Source organism: Doryrhamphus excisus, chromosome 9, assembly GCF_030265055.1.
Source record: "Doryrhamphus excisus isolate RoL2022-K1 chromosome 9, RoL_Dexc_1.0, whole genome shotgun sequence".
Classification (NCBI taxonomy): Eukaryota; Metazoa; Chordata; class Actinopteri; order Syngnathiformes; family Syngnathidae; genus Doryrhamphus; species Doryrhamphus excisus.
The window spans coordinates 18,508,727-18,525,561 of NC_080474.1; positions in this window are offsets into that span (position 1 = coordinate 18,508,727).

Sequence of the window (16,835 nt, forward strand, 5' to 3'; positions counted from 1 at the left end):
ATCAGTTCACAGTTCCAAAAGTCCAAAAGGAGTAGGAAGAAGCAAAGCTTATTAAATCCTACCCCTCCATCTGGTACTTTTACAATCAGTAACTGTTACATTTGTTCACTTCCTGCTTTCCATAATACAGTTTAAGTTTTTTTTCTTGTTGTACATAATGCCATAATGGGTACCATAGTAAGTGTCAATATCGTGATATATAAAGCACATCATGACTGGTTCAAGACTCTTCAAGAACAATTATTCAAAAACATAAAGAAAAACTTTGTTGTTTCTACTTTATTATTTATGTGTTCCTGCAATAAAGCCATCTTGCTATTTATGGTTCCAAATGGAACATGTTTACAGCCACTTTTAGGTCTCCTGTACCAAATAACCTCCAATGACCCCCCCTCTTACTGCATCCCATGAGAGCGTGCACCTGCATTATTCCATTAAGTCTTCACAGAAAGGTCCCAGCAGAGCAGAGTGATTTGGCGGAAGGCTGCTGACACTCACGCAGCCAAACTGGATGAGATCTCCGGGGGACAAAGTGCTGAATGCAATGGCCACAAAGGAAAACGCCATATGACACCACAGTTACTGACCTTCGCCACTGTCGAGATCCACAGCTCCACACGACCGTGATGTTGTAACTTTCCTCCAAGCAGAGCGCTGTGGCGGTATCGCTCTGGATGATTGATGGAAACACATGAGTAATGAAGTAGCGCTTTCAACTTCATTAGAGTCATGAATCAGCAAACAGTACAAGCGACGTATACATTCATTTACTCAAACATGGACAAATACGATCGCAAAATACACACTCATCAATCTATTTTATTAAATGTCAACCTCAGTGGGTTTTTTGCTATTTTTAAACAGTTTGTGGATCAATAAGATGTCTCCAAATCCTGAAGGTCTCACTGATTTTCAATGAGACCAAGGCCACGGACGAGGTGCTTGTTTTTCAGCCACTCCTTTGTCGCTTTGGCAGTGTGGTCTGGGTCATCGTCATTGGGTAATTGGGTCATGGGGTCATGGGGTGATTTTCTTCCAAGAGTTCCATGCACTTCATCAGTTCCTCAAAGCGTAGTTGTCCTCCTGTTCCCTTAGAAGAGAAACAGCACCAAAGCGGCATGTTTCTACCTCCATGTTTGACAATAGGGATGGTGTTGTTGGGGTTTCTCTACAACAGGGGTGGGCAAACTACGGCCCGGGGGCCACATGCAGTCCACCAAGCGTTGGAATCCGACCCGCCAGTTGCTTTCTAAGTATTTCAACTTTTAACATACAAGCTGGGCGGCACGGACTGGTCTAGTGGTTAGTGCGCAGACCTCACAGCTAGGAGACCAGGGTTCAATTCCAGTTTGCATGTTCTCCCCGTGCATGCGTGGGTTTTCTCCGGGTACTCCGGTTCCCTCCCACATTCCAAAAACATGCTAGGTTAATTAGCGACTCCAAATTGTCCATAGGTATGAATGTGAGTGTGAATGGTTGTTTGTCTATATGTGCCCTGTGATTGGCTAGCCACCAGTCCAGGGTGTACCCTGCCTCTCGCCTGAAACAGCTGGGATAGGCTCCATAGACTGTCATTGAATTTGTGTGCCTAACTGTGTCACAAGCTCATAGCGATGAATTATTGCGGCCACTAGGTGTCACCAAAAAAAAACAACCACCGCTCCACTTTAACTTGAAGACAGCACATGTTAAATTTAGCTTTGTTTACATTTGCACGCACTTTGTCCCTGCAGTGGTATTCAATTTTGCATGCCAAAAAATGTGTGTCAATGATTTAATTGGTTGTTAACCGGTGCTAAGTGTGTGCAAACTGTGCGAAAAGACAATTTTGGCTTTTGATCTATACAATAACTTGCACATGACTATAAGTCGCAGAACCAGCCAAACTATGAAAAAGTGACTCAGAGTCTGGAAAATACGGTATCCAAATGAATGATGCTGCAGCAGGATGGAGAAACATTGATGCTCTGTCTCCAAAGAGTTCCATTCCTCCCCTTTAGAACACCAGGTCGTCTTAATTGCCAGGTGAACATTGCAGTTTTGCACAACTTTTTTAATGAGTCTGGGATAGCGGAAGAGGGTCATCCAGCAAAAGCATTGTGGCCCTCGTTAGGAGGATAAGGCTACTCACATATTTGTAGAGTACACCATAGTTACCTATTAGGTTGTACTGGCCAACAAACAGACAGCCTGCACTTTCAGCAAGACTCCATTCCGCTGATCTTCTCATTAAAAATGTCCTGAACCGAACACAAATTGTCTTAATTACAGGAGCTCTCATTATTATATTCATATTCATATATATGGTAATGGTAATGCTAATGGTAATGGTAATGGTAATGGTTTTATTTGAACATGCATTAGATTACAATTGAGTGCATCCCATAATAAGTTCACAGTTCCACATGTCCAAAAGGAGTAGGAAGAAGCAAAGCTTATTAAATCCTACCCCTCCATCTGGTACTTTTACAATCAGTAACTGTTACATTTGTTCACTTCCTGCTTTCCTAATTTATTTTTATTTTTATTTTTATTTTTATTTTTATTTTTATTTTTATTTTTATTTTTATTTTTATTTTTATTTTTATTTTTATTTTTATTTTTATTTTTATTTTTATTTTTATTTTTATTTTTATTTTTATTTTTATTTTTATTTTTATTTTTATTTTTATTTTTATTTTTATTTTGTATGTTCTCTGTAGGCGGCATTATGAATTATCCTTACTGGCCTTTTTTGCAGTACATTTAGCGAGTGAAGATTGCTTTTATAGTTATTACCTCATATTTCCACACAATAAGTGTACTATGTACACTTATTAGGTACTGTGATAATGATACTAATGTATCATCAAGATCCTAAATGAATGTCATATTCATGCCAAGGGTGACTATGTAGACTTCTGACTACAACTCAACATGTACTTGTACATGTGTACTTGTACATGTAATTTGTTACAGTGCCAAAGATAAAATCACTATCACTAGGATACATTTGCAGCTACTGTCTGCATAAGTACCCCAAGGGTCCAAGTAAAGACAACGCTGAGGCTTCTCTTCCACCGCAGCAGCATCTGTGGATCCCACAGCTCACCGGCCCACTTGGACACTATCCAGAATTAACCTTTTGCTCGCTGCATTGCTAATAGAGAGACAAACCAATCACAGAGCAGCACAGAGCGTGTCTGTTGAAAGAAGAAAAACAATACCGATATGAATCTTATCTCATTTTCATGTCTGTATCGTCCTACACACACACACACAGACATATATATATATATATATATATATATATATATATAATATATACACTGTGCTCTCAGGGCATTGAATATATTGGTGTCCTAGTATTGAACATGAGTACTGAGCATGAATTGGTGTTTGCGTTCCTCACAGAACCTAAACAGTCCAGGTACGATCCACTGAATGCCCTGAGGGTACATAGACCTGAATATTCACAGATATACTGTATGTATATACTGTATCAATATTTGCACTCATTAAAAATGTCAATGTCATGTAGGCCACACAGTCAGGAGATCGGAAGACCGACCTGGATTTGATTCTCAGTGTGGAGTTTGCATGTTCGTTCATTGGCGACACCAAATTGTCCATTGGTATGAATGTGAGTGTGAATGGTTGTTTGTCTATATGTGGCCTATGATTGGCTGGCGACCAGTCCAGGGTGTCCGCATATGCCCGCGATACAAATATATAATATATACAGTATATATGTAAAACCAGCAAAATACACTCTGTAATGGAGTGAGTCTTTGTTCACTTTGATGGCTTAAATGCAGTCAAACTGTGCATATAATAAATGGAAAGTATGGATCGAAAACTATAAAACTGCCTTGTTTTTCTTGTAATTCTAATGAGTAAAGCGTTTTCAACCCAGCTTTTATTCAGCCCACACAGACCGTGTCTGTGACAGCTGAATACAAGAAGGAGGTTCATGTCGGGGCTTGTTCTTGTCACACACTAGGAGGCAGCTGATGTGAAACATGGTGCCCTAAAGTGGACTCCATGCAGATTAGTTGTTGGGGGGCAGGGGGTCTTTAGAGATGAGGTGCATTTTATAAAGGAAAGCAATTACTAAAACACCATCACCATTTGTTGGGTAATAATCTTTTTTAAGATGTTAGTTGTCCAGTATATTGTGAGACCACTGTCCTTTTAATCCTCATCTAATCTGAGATATTACATAAATTAAACAATACTGGTTGATCTGATGAGAGACTTCAAATGATATAATGTTGCCAATGAGAAATGACCAGCTTCCTATGACTCTGGTCTATAAGCAAAATGCTTTAGTAGTAAAGTTTGTCTTGGTTTAGGTCACCCATAAAGAAAAAGTAAGTCAGAAGTGCAGATTGGCTATAATTTCCAAGTCACAGTATTGGGTCAAAATGGGAAATTTATGCAAAATAAGTAACTGTACTTTTAACAGAACCTACTGTGTGTCTGCACCACAGAAATAGAAAGCTCAGCATTTTTAATGCCAGAATTTCAGAAACCATCAGTAAAAATGTCGAAAGTCGCAAAAGAACAAGGTAGTGCTACACAAGATGGCGGACTCGCGGTGAGCAAAAACGTACGGCTCATGAGTTTTCTACGTAATGAACATTCCAATATTCATTCATTCATTTTCTACCGCTTTTCCTCACGAGTGTCGCGGGGGGTTGCTGGAGCCTATCCCAGCTGTCTTCGGGCAAGAGGCCGGGTACACCCTGGACTGGTCGCCAGCCAATCACAGGGCACATATAGACAAACAACCATTCACACTCACATTCATACCTATGGACAATTTGGAGTCGCTAATTAACCTAGCATGTTTTTGGAATGTGGGAGGAAACCGGAGTACCCGGAGAAAACCCACGCATGCACAAGGAGAACATGCAAACTCCACACAGAAATGGCCGAGGGTGGAATTGAACCCTGGTCTCCTAGCTGTGAGGTCTGCGCGCTAACCACTCGAACACCGTGCCGCCACATTCCAATATATTCAGTTTAATATTGTCTCGTGTTACATTTGTTCACTTCCTGCTTTCCTAATATAATTTATTTATTTATTTATTTTTGTCCCATACCGAAATACGAGGTCTGTCACTGCACTGAAAGTGTGTACACTGAACACACATGAAATAAAATTGAAAATTAATACGTGAATAAAAATATGAAATCTTACAATGAAATGAAACTGTTAGAAAAAGAGAGATAAGAGAGGCTTATTGGGAGGAGGAAATAGTAGAGTCAGGAGAACAAATATCTCTTAGCATTCTCTAGAATCAATAAGGCTCACTGGGATATTGATTCCAGTCTTCCAGCCAATAATAAGATCACCGTGCTGCTTGGTTATTACTGTCGCTTTCATAGGAGCGGATGCTTTAACACGCTCATGAATACGATCTCGCGACAAAGACCAAGACTAAAAAGACTAAGACCAAATGCGGGGTCAGTATTTGGCGGTGTTGTTTTTGTCACAGGCGCCTGGGTTTGTTTGATCGTTGCCAGATTGTTGCCCCATGCACACTGTCATTGTCTACAGTTCTACACTGTAGTTAAGTGTGCGCTTGAAGCAGCCTCACCAGCCCCCAAGTCAAAAGTATTTGTCAGTCAATACTTACAAATACTTTGCTGGTCTTCTGTAACCCATTTCATAAAAATAGCCCGAGTGAGCCCCCGATGGGCGGATGGGATTGATTTATTAATCCAATCACAGCAATGTAGGACATGAGATGCACTTGTCCTCCTCTCACAATCAGCCATCGCTGGAGGTCATTCCCAGCGAATCATTTCAGACAATCTTGTCTCAGTTTTCCATCTTCCGTTATTCATCTTTGACCATCAGACACGCAACAGAATGTCCGCGACTTTCCACTTAAAGTCTGCCTTATTTCGTTTTTGCTATTGATTTTGAAACAAGTCATCTTCCTCTTGTGTCATGAATGGCTCCTTGCAAAGATGAGCTTTTAATATGATTCGAAGAATACGGAAGCACTAACTGGTATGTTGTCCGCTATTATTGGCATGTAATGTGAACCCATGTAAACCCATGTGGGGTACGGGAAAAAAACAGAGCCTTGGAGGAGCCTTGAACATGGGATTATCATAGTGGGTGTCAGGTCACAATTTGATCACTTGGTGTAGTCAAAACTGGAGCATTATAATGTCTTGTCGTCACAGAGATAAAACATTCTAGATGCAGCCATGAATTTGGACGCATTAAATAAATAAGCACTAGAAAAGTACCTCCGCCGTCCATATTGTGATTTACAGCCATTAGTCCTATTTATTATATTTACATATTTAGATTTAGATATTTAGATTTGCCATTAACGTTAGCATGCTAAAACCTAGCATAATAGTGACAAGTGTCTAGCTATGAAGGTTTACATGCTACTATGGTAATGTTAGAATTGTAGCAATGCTAACACACAACATAATAAAAATGTTTATATAAGTGTCTACCTATGAAAATACAGCTAAAAATGGTACTATGCTAACGTTAATATAGTTGCAATGCTAACATGGTAACACCTATCATAGTACTGCAATGTACAATGTAGATTTAGATATTTAGATTTGCCAGTAGTGCTAACATGCTAACGTTAGCATGCTAACACCGATCATAATAGTGACAAGTGTCTAGCTATGAGGTTTTACATGCTACTATGGTAATGTTAGAATTGTAGCAATGCTAACATACATGATAATACATATGTTTATATAAGTGTCTACCTATGAAAATAGCTAAAAATTGTACTATGCTAATGTTAATATAGTAGCAATACTAACATGGTAACACCTAGCATGGTAGTGCAATGTATACGGAAGGCTAAATGTCCCAAATGAGTTGAGAATTTTGACTTTGGAATGGTCTGAATCAGTTAAGCAAAGGCATTTTGTATCCCGAAAAATGGGAATATCAAGAAAAAAAATTTCCCTATATGGAAAATGGATGACTGTCTTGTCGTCACAGAGATAAAACATTTTAGGTGCAGCCATGAATTGGGACACATTCAATAAATAAACACTAGAAAAGTACCTCCGCCGTCCATATTGTGATTTACAGCTATGAGTATTTATTATATTTACATATTTAGATTTAGATATTTAGATTTGCCAGTTGTGCTAACATGCTAATGTTAGCATGCTAATACCTAGCATAATAGTGACAAGTGTCTAGCTATGAAGGTTTACATGCTACTATGGTAATGTTGGAATGTTGTAATGTTGGTAGGTAATAGAAGTTTTATGAAAAATTGTGAATTTTTATAAACATAGGTAGCCTGAATGTTGTGAACGCGTTGAACAGTTTGATGTTGTAATGGATTCAATTGGTTGGAAATGGTGGTAAGTAGTAGCGGGTCATTTAAAGGGAAACGCAAAGTCGCTGGCAATATTAACAGACCTGGCAATATTAACAGCATATAACCAAAACTAAGTCATAAAAGTGAACATAAACCAAACGGTCACGGAGGCGCTAGTGCTCAAATACGCTCTTCTGTTCAGCCATGACTGCTAATTATCAATTGCTTCTCTGAGACTGCGTGTATTTGTCTGCAGGCCCAGTACGTGAATAAGTGATTAATGCCACTTCGCTGTTTTGGGCCGAACGACAAATCTCATTCAGTTTATCTCGTTATTGTGAAGAATATGAACATTTTTTTTTGTACAATCTGTTCTCTGGAAACATGGCTGGTTAAAATATGCTGGCCAGTAGTGGTGTCATTTGGAGCCAAGGAGGGATTTCTGGATACTCGAGTGTTATAATTAGCATACATTTGGTCTTACATTTTGTTGAGGTCCAGACACACACACATACACACACACACACACATACACACACATGGCCATCCTGAGGTCCAACAACAGCATTTTTGGTGTGTGACTGACTATTATTGATTTGAAGGCTGGAAGTGGCCCTTAAAAGCATCTTCAATGCGATAATGTCCATTTAGTGACAAAAGCAGTGATTAGGGGGAGGGGCCTTGCTGCTTTCAGCAGTAATTATATTATAATAAATCATCGCTTTCCTGGAGCTTTTCCTGTGTGAATGCTGTTTTTTTTTTTACTTCATCAGAGGAAGGACAACTGCTATGCTGGCATAATATTTACCTCTGGTAAACGCAGCACAAAGTGCAAGCGCTTTGCCGGTGTTTATCTGTGTGTCTATGTGCAAAAAAAAAAAAACAAATATTGAAAAGTTTTGTAATTTGAATTGTCAGAAATGGGATATTGAAGAATGGATGCAATTTTGGGGGTGATCCAAAATTCTAAATTTCCCTCAGAATTCACCCTGTTCCCTGAATCCCTCACACCTATTTCTAATTTCTAATTTCCTCCTATTTAGTTCAGGTGTGTCCATCTTAGTTTGTCATTGCATTGTTTGTAAAATGTTTGACCTGCAATTGGTTCCTGCTTGCATGGATGGGGTCGTTGCCACAGCACCGCAAGCCCAAGACGTGATAGTTTAAATGTTTAAACAAAGGCCAATTGTCTTTAAATGATAACAATAATGACGATCCATTCAATGACCCTGGTTAACCGGTGAAAGCGTTTCTTCCTATAGGACACAATGGGAGCACAATTCATCTGTTCCAGAGTCACAGCCACCATCATAACATTTAATAAGTGTACAGACCGGGGGTGGGAAAACTGCGGCCCGGGGGCCACATGTGGCACACCAAGTGTTTGAATCCGGCCCGGCAGTTGCTTTCAACTTTTAACATACAAACTGGCAACATGACTTGCAAGTTGGATGTCTTATTTGTTTAAAAAAAAAACAAAAAAAACTTTAAATTAAATTACATAGTTTGATGTGGTCTGATGTTTAAATGAGAACATACAGCTGATAGCATAACATAGACATAGACTTTCCTGATTGTCATTGCACAATAACAAATAACAAAATGTCATTGCCTGGCTCCCGTGTAATAATAAATAATAAATAATAAATAATAAATAATAAATAATAAATAATAAATAATAAATAATAAATAATAAATAATAAATAATAAATAATAAATAATAAATAATAAATAATAAATAATAAATAATAAATATACATCAAATATGAACAAGATGAAATACAGATAAAATTAGACAGATAATTCAAGGAAAATTATAAGCATAAAATAGTGTGTGTGTGTGTGTGTGTGTGTGTGTGTGTGTGTGCGTTAAATATATGTTCTGGCCCCCTGGACAATTTTGTTAAATCAATGCGGCCCACGAGTCAAAATATTTGCCCCGCTGGCTCCCGTGTAATAATAAATAATAAATAATAAATAATAAATAATAAATAATAAATAATAAATAATAAATAATAAATAATAAATAATAAATAATAAATAATAAATAATAAATAATAAATAATAAATAATAAATAATAAATAATACTGTGGAGAATAAATAGATTACATTAAATATGAACAAGATAAAATACAGATAAAATTAGACAGATAATTCAAGGAAAATTATAAGCATAAAATAGTGTGTGTAAGTGTGTGTGTGTGCGTGTGTTAAATATATTTTCTGGCCCCCTGGACAATTTTGTTAACTCAATGCGGCCCACGAGTCAAAATATTTGCCCACCCCTAGTATAGACAATGCTTGAAAGTTTTGACATTTTCGCTTCTATGGTCATCATCACACTTCCTCTTTGATATCACAGGTGCCCAAAGGAAAACATGCATGTATTGCGCGTTGTTATATAAAATATTACTTGCATTGGTTGGACTTTGGGATGCCCTGATACAATCTATTTATAAAACAATGCATTTAAGGATGGGAAAAAAAAACAAAAGTAAGTGTGAGGCATTTAAGCTTAAAAAATTTGGGTGTGAATGCCAAGCAGGCACTTTGCAGTATTTCAGCTTATTTTTAATGCAGCTCCTTTGGATCTCCAACACAATTAGTTACAAGATGTCTGCGCTGGAGCGAGAAAAAAAAGGCACAGAGTGTTTGATTATCCTCCCCCTCCCCATCTGCCTCTAGCCATGATTGGATTCACTTAGTTGATGGAACCCCTTCTATTGAACAGGGAGGCACAGGCTGAACGGCATACAATCAAGCACATCACATATACTTGGCTAAGATTGGACACAAAATGTTCAGCAAGGGGTTTTGAAGTCCAGGCACGGAAAGTATTTAAAGACGGCCATCACAATGGTCTAATGGAAACAGTTTAGAAAGACGATCACAATATGAGCGGGGGGGAGAGCTTCAATTGAAGCTGCTGTATTGTCCTGGTTAGGGGCATCGGAAAAAACGTTATCAGTTTCCATCACAATTAAAGATGCTGGACTGTTTGTGTCTAAATAAAAATGTTGTTTTTTATTGACTTGTAACACTTATAAAACTTATAATCATGGGAAAAAATGCATATGTGAAAATAAAATAATAAAATAAATAAATACTATTTATTTATAATATAATTCTATTACTACAGCATGATCATTATTTAATTGTAAAAGTGGGAATTTTGTCTATATGGAAAATGGGACACATTAAATAAATAAGCACTAGAAAAGTACCTCCGTCGTCCATATTGTGATTTACAGCTATTAGTCCTATTTATTATATTTACATATTTAGATTTAGATATTTAGATTTGCCAACAGTGCTAACATGCTAACGTAAAAATGTTTATATAAGTGTCTACCTATGAAAATAGCTAAAAATTGTACTATACTAATGTTAATATAGATGCAATGCTAACATGGTAACACCTATCATAGTAGTGCAAAGTACAATGTAGATTTAGATATTTAGATTTGCTAACAGTGCTAAATGCTAACGTAATTTTTTTATATAAGTGTCTACCTATGAAAATAGCTAAAAATAGTACTATGCTAATGTTAATATAGTTGCAATGCTAACATGGTAACACCTATCATAGTAGTGTAATGTACAATGTAGATTTAGATATTTAGATTTGCCAGTAGTGCTAACATGCTAATGTTAGCATGCTAACACCTAGCATAATAGTGATAAGTATCTAGCTATGAAGGTTTACATGCTACTATGGTAATGTTAGAATTGTAGCAATGTTAACACACAACATAATAGTGCCAAATGTTTATGTCTACCTATGAAAATAACTAAAAATGGTACTATGCTAATGTACTATGCTAACATTTACTGTGTTTGGCTGCACGGTGATCGAGTGGTTAGCGCGCAGACCTCACAGCTAGGAGATCAGGGTTCAATTCCACCCTCGGCCATCTCTGTGTGAAGTTTGGAGCGTGTTTTCTCCGGGTTCTCCGGTTTCCTCCCACATTCCAAAAACATGCTAGGTTAATTGGCGACTCCAAATTGTCCATAGGTATGAATGTGAGTGTGAATGGTTGTTTGTCTATATGTGCCCTGGGATTGGCTGGCCTCTCGCCTGAAGACAGCTGGGATAGGCTCCAGCACCCCATGCGACCCTTGTGAGGAAAAAGCGGTCGAAAATGAATGAATGAATTTACTTTGTTACTTGGATTTCTTGCTTTTTGTGCGCCATTTATGCACATGGTCACTTGGTCCAAAAGCATAATAGAAAGAGAATTTTCAGAACAAAGCTATACACCATTCCTATAAATATGACTTCATGCTTTATATAACCAAGAACCTTACAGTTACCATAGCGAGACCCTGTGATCATGCTCCACCTTTGAGAGCCCCGGCGAGCCACAGAAAGTCACAGATAAGGCCTCCATTAGGGCTATTATTTCAAAGCATCGCACCCTTAATGGACTCCCATGGTCCAGCCACAGACCCGCTATATCTTATCCTCGCAGGCCTAGTTAACTAGCCTGGGTTTTGCTTTGCTACAGGTGTGATGCCGTTTGAAACCACACCGAGTCCCAGCAGAGAGCCTGCAGAGAGGCACTGATGATATGCTGTCAGCTCTACAACATCTATTAATACCTCCACAGCGTTGCTACTTTGCAGCAGTATGCTTTACTTTGTGGTATTTTAAGTCATTAAAAACTCTTCCTTTATTTTCATACCACTGTTGTGTTGAAAGTAATGTTGCTATCCAACATGCACGGTGGTCAAGTGGTTAGCGCGCAGAGCTCACAGCTAAGAGACCAGGGTTCAATTCCACCCTCGGCCATCTCTGTGTGGAGTTTGCATGTTCTCCCCGTGCATGTGTGGGTTTTCTCCGGGTACTCCGGTTTCCTCCCACATTCCAAAAACATGCTAGGTTAATTAGCGACTTCAAATTGTCCATAGGTATGAATGTGAGTGTGAATGGTTGTTTGTCTATATGTGACCTGTGATTGGCTGGCCACCAGTCCAGAGTGTCTCGCCCAAAGACAGCTGGGATAGGCTCCAGCACCCCCCACGGTAGAAGATGGATGGAATGAGTCATTTGAGTAGTTTAATTTAAGTAATTAAATGTAATTTAAAATTGAAAAATGAATTTAAAAATGAGAGTAATTTCATGATTCTTGAAATTTTGCATCAAAACTCCTAATCTGTTGTTTGCTGATTTACCCAACCATGGATACACTTTTTATCCAGCAGTGTCAAGACTGCCTCTCTCCAGGCCACTGGTCTGTGTGAGTGACAGGACGAAAAGCTCTGACTGGACAGAAACTCTGCCTGATGATTACCATGTATAAAAATCCGCTTGTCTAAGGAAGCATATATTATATTTGGGTCAATACAGTATTTCACACCAAATACCGCCGCTGACCATAATCACACATTAGGCATATCTTGCAGTGATTTCCATACAATACAGCATTTAACATTATGTTATGATAATATCCAATACCAAAATAAATTCAATATAGGGTAAATATATTCCCTTTTGTGTCTGTGAAGCCAACATTTGAAGAGGTTGTCAACTGTCATCTCCACTGTTTGTTTTGACCTTCTGCCCTCATATTTGGCATCTTACATTTTAACAGAGACCTGGTAAAAATCAAACTCCCTGTCTTTGAATGGAAAAAAAGAACATTATTATATATTAACCCTTTCATGCATGACCCATGATAAACTGAGATAAAAAAATGTTACTAAGTGTTTTTATGTGTCTTTAGACATAAAAATAAGAACTGATTTGGTTCTGTTTTTATACACCAAATTTTCAAGAAGTTATGAACATGTCCACATAGGTGGACAGCATGCGTTTGTGGATTTTGACAAAACGAGACAAACAGCAGTGCTTCAATTGACAAAACTAATCAAACTGCAGTACTTCAACTGACAAACTACACAAACTATAGTGCATCAACTGACAACCCCACAAGGTTAGGGATAGGCCACAGATGAGGTGGTACAACCCTGCTACAACGCTGCATGCTTATGCTTATGTACTTATGTAGTCGATCAGTACTGAGATACAGTACTAGATCACCGTCTTGTGTGAAAAATTGCCATGCATCCAGGGCACACAGCCACATTGCAACACATGCAGCTGCACTTTGTTTTTCAGGTGCACGCAGGGTCTTGGCATCTTTGGGCATTTTTTTTGTTGTTGAGCTGGGGCCATAGGTTTCCAGGACCAGGCCTGACCTCCCAGGGTACCTTGGATGCAGGTTTGTGCTTCACAGGAAGAGGAGGTGGGGAAGTGTCACTTGGTCTCCCTCTTTTGCGGAGAGTGCCTGAATTTATCAATGAATGAGCCACAGATGCCTTGAAAGGCAGAAGACCTCCCTCCTCCAATCCAGAGAATCTAAGGAGATGCCAGGCATTCACAACGGTTACATCAAGGAAGTGTAAGAACATTCTGATGTACCAGTGTTTGGTCTTGCATCTGTGAGGATACATTGCCATCATTTGGTCCATCAGGTCAAACACTCCCATATAATCGTTGTTGACCTTCACTGCAAATGCCCTGTCCATGGTGATGATCTTCTTATCTTTCTTGGACCATCTCTGTGCAACATCCGTCAGGTGCTTGCCAAGACAGGAAGAGGCCAAGTGTCAAGCCAACGTTTGACAGTGAGGTCTTCACCATTGGTGACAACAGAGATAGCTCCTCTTCCTCCTTCTTTGAGTTCTGTTGCACTCCTGAGTTTTGTTTGTGCCCCCTGAAGCCTGTTGACCCGGCATGTGCCAGTGACATAGATGCCCTGTTCCTTCAAGACAGTAATTAGTGGAATGCCACAAAAGTAGTTATCAAAAAACACCTTGTGGTTCTTGAATTGGATGTCATCACAGAGGCGCAAGATGACGTCTGCAGCCATTTCCAATTCCTTGACTGCACCTATGCTGGCTGCACCCCTGTACACTTCAGAGTGGTACATGTATCCTGAAGCCCCTGATCTTGCCCAAATTTTCACACCCCAGGGTTTTGGTTTTTTGGAGATGTATTGCTTGATAGACAATTTGCCTTTGAAGAGCATGATCATCTCATCTATGGCTTGAAACTCCTCAGGATCCACAGCAGAGAGCAAATTTGCTGGAAAAGTACCTGTTACTCATAATGAATAATGCACAAAACGTACATATTGATATATACAATGCAGCTTACAATCTAATAGCATAAAATGTTGATTTATACAAAAGAAAACTACTTCAGATAAAACATTGTCAAGAGTAATATACTGTTCAGGAATTGCATGTAATTGCATGCAGTCCACTTTGGTGGACATCTGAAAAATTGCAATTTCCTCCCAATCTAAAATCAATACTTGGACATTTTCACAACTATGGTGATTATTAGGTGTTACCTGATGTAGAAATATTTTTTTTACCTGCAGGAGTCTCCTACTCTAGAAGGATTGAGCAGAAATCCCACAGGTGTTAGGCATGTTTTAATTCCTGGCAGCCATCTTCAATGTTGACACAATTATTCTGCAGTTACAATGGTTGACCACACAAAGCAGTGTTGGGTGGATTCTCAGGCGTCCACTCTCGAGGCTTATAAGCAACAATGCCATCAAAACCTATTTTCATAATTGAAAATGACGTTTTAATAGCTGTCCACTGCAGTGACCGTCATGCGTGAAAGGGTTAAATATTAAGTCATCGGCAACAACCTTGACAAATATTTGTCACTTTGTTCTTAAAGAAAGCTTTATTTTTCTCTAAAAAGGCAGACTGTACAAACAGGTAGCATCATATTGAAACCAGAACACCGAAACATTACATTCCAATTATAACACCATGTTTATAAGCGCTTTGTAAAAAATAAAAACAATACAATGGTCAGTGGTTTGACAACAAACAGTGACTGAATTTGATCTGAATGCCAAGCAGGCACTTAGCAGGGCCTCCATCTTTAAGCAGCATTGATAATAGCTCACTATTTTGTGAAATGGATTCTCTTATCGCTCCATTTTCAATGACAATCTAAAAAAACAAAATATGATAGAAGGCACAGCCACCATCCAGAGCCTGATTTCCTAATATGTGTGAAAGAACTAGGCAAAGTCTTAAGATAATTAGAAGTTATGTAGAAAATCATTAAATGATAATAATCACTTTATAAATTCAAGAATGTTTCAATTAGAATTGCACTTTGTTGCATTAAATTGTGTAAATTATAATGGGATATTTTTCACCCAAAATTTTCTGCTGTAATGTGATTTCTTTGTCCACAAGAGGTGATGGCGAGTCATTACAGTTGAGTACTATCAGGGGCACCAGGCATTTATTAAAGGTAAGGCCTTTATTTGTGCAAACACATTTTTATAACATTATTAAATATATTTATTTATAATTTTAAATGCATCAAGTAGAACTTGAGTTTAAAACAAACAGGCTATTGTAAAGACAATGATGACATATTCATCTTTTGTTTATTGTGATTATCTGGTTGCAGACAGACTATGATATGTGATTTTCCATGATGAAGTACAACTCAGTATTAATAAACATAATATTTTTGTACTTAGAGCATAGAAAACCTGTTTATAAGTTTCAAAATAAGGTTTTACCATAATTGGAGCCCTGCAGACATGAAATAACACCCCTATAGTCACCTTTAGACTCCAATAATTCTTAGTTTACACCCCATTGTGCAACATTTAATGCACAGGCTACATGATCACTGAAGAAACGCTATTATTAGAAAAGCTCGTTATATAGCTCATTGTATATAGCAAGCTACCAAACTAACTAGTTAGCCTCCAATTTATTTTTTCTAAACTTAAGAAAATGATATATAAATAAAGTGGGGACAAAGGACAAAGTAAGAAGCTAAAAACGTACCACTTCCACATGGAATGGGAGGGACACTTTTTTCACTCATCATGTCAGTCATGCCAATGGCTGAATCCATGACTGATACTTGACTACTTGACTACTGGATAGGCTCAACTAAGGTGAAGGTGCATAGTTCCTCAAATCATAAAAAAGTAAGCAGATAACTGGAAATGTGCTTTCTACTCAGCTTTAAAACAAACAGCAGAAAACAATTTTGGTAGGTGCTGCTGCTTTGGTCAGCAAAAGAGGTCAAATCGACTCAGCAGTCAACTTGCTAATGTGTGTAGAAACATGTGGAAACATGTTTCTAATGCTGGCAATTAACTGATACACAGCATTTGTGTTAAATGAAGCCACTATCTGGGAAAATTTTAGTACGCCCTAAAGGGGACCCATTATGCTTCTCCCACTTTTCTGACCTATGAATGCAGTTAGAATGTTGGATTCTCGTGTTAAAAGATGCCAAAGTTTCAGATAATGAGGTTTGTGCATTTGGAAGTGAGCCCTGAAAGAAATTTGGGATGGCTCAAAATGCTGAGTTTCAAAAGGCGTGGTAAAACTGCCTCTTTGTGATGTCACAGAGGGGCAGATTTCCTTATATGGCCGTGGGTTGAATAAATTAAAACAGACCATTTTGTCAAGAAGCACAAATCAAAGGAAATACAGCTGGAATAGTTGCAGATTCT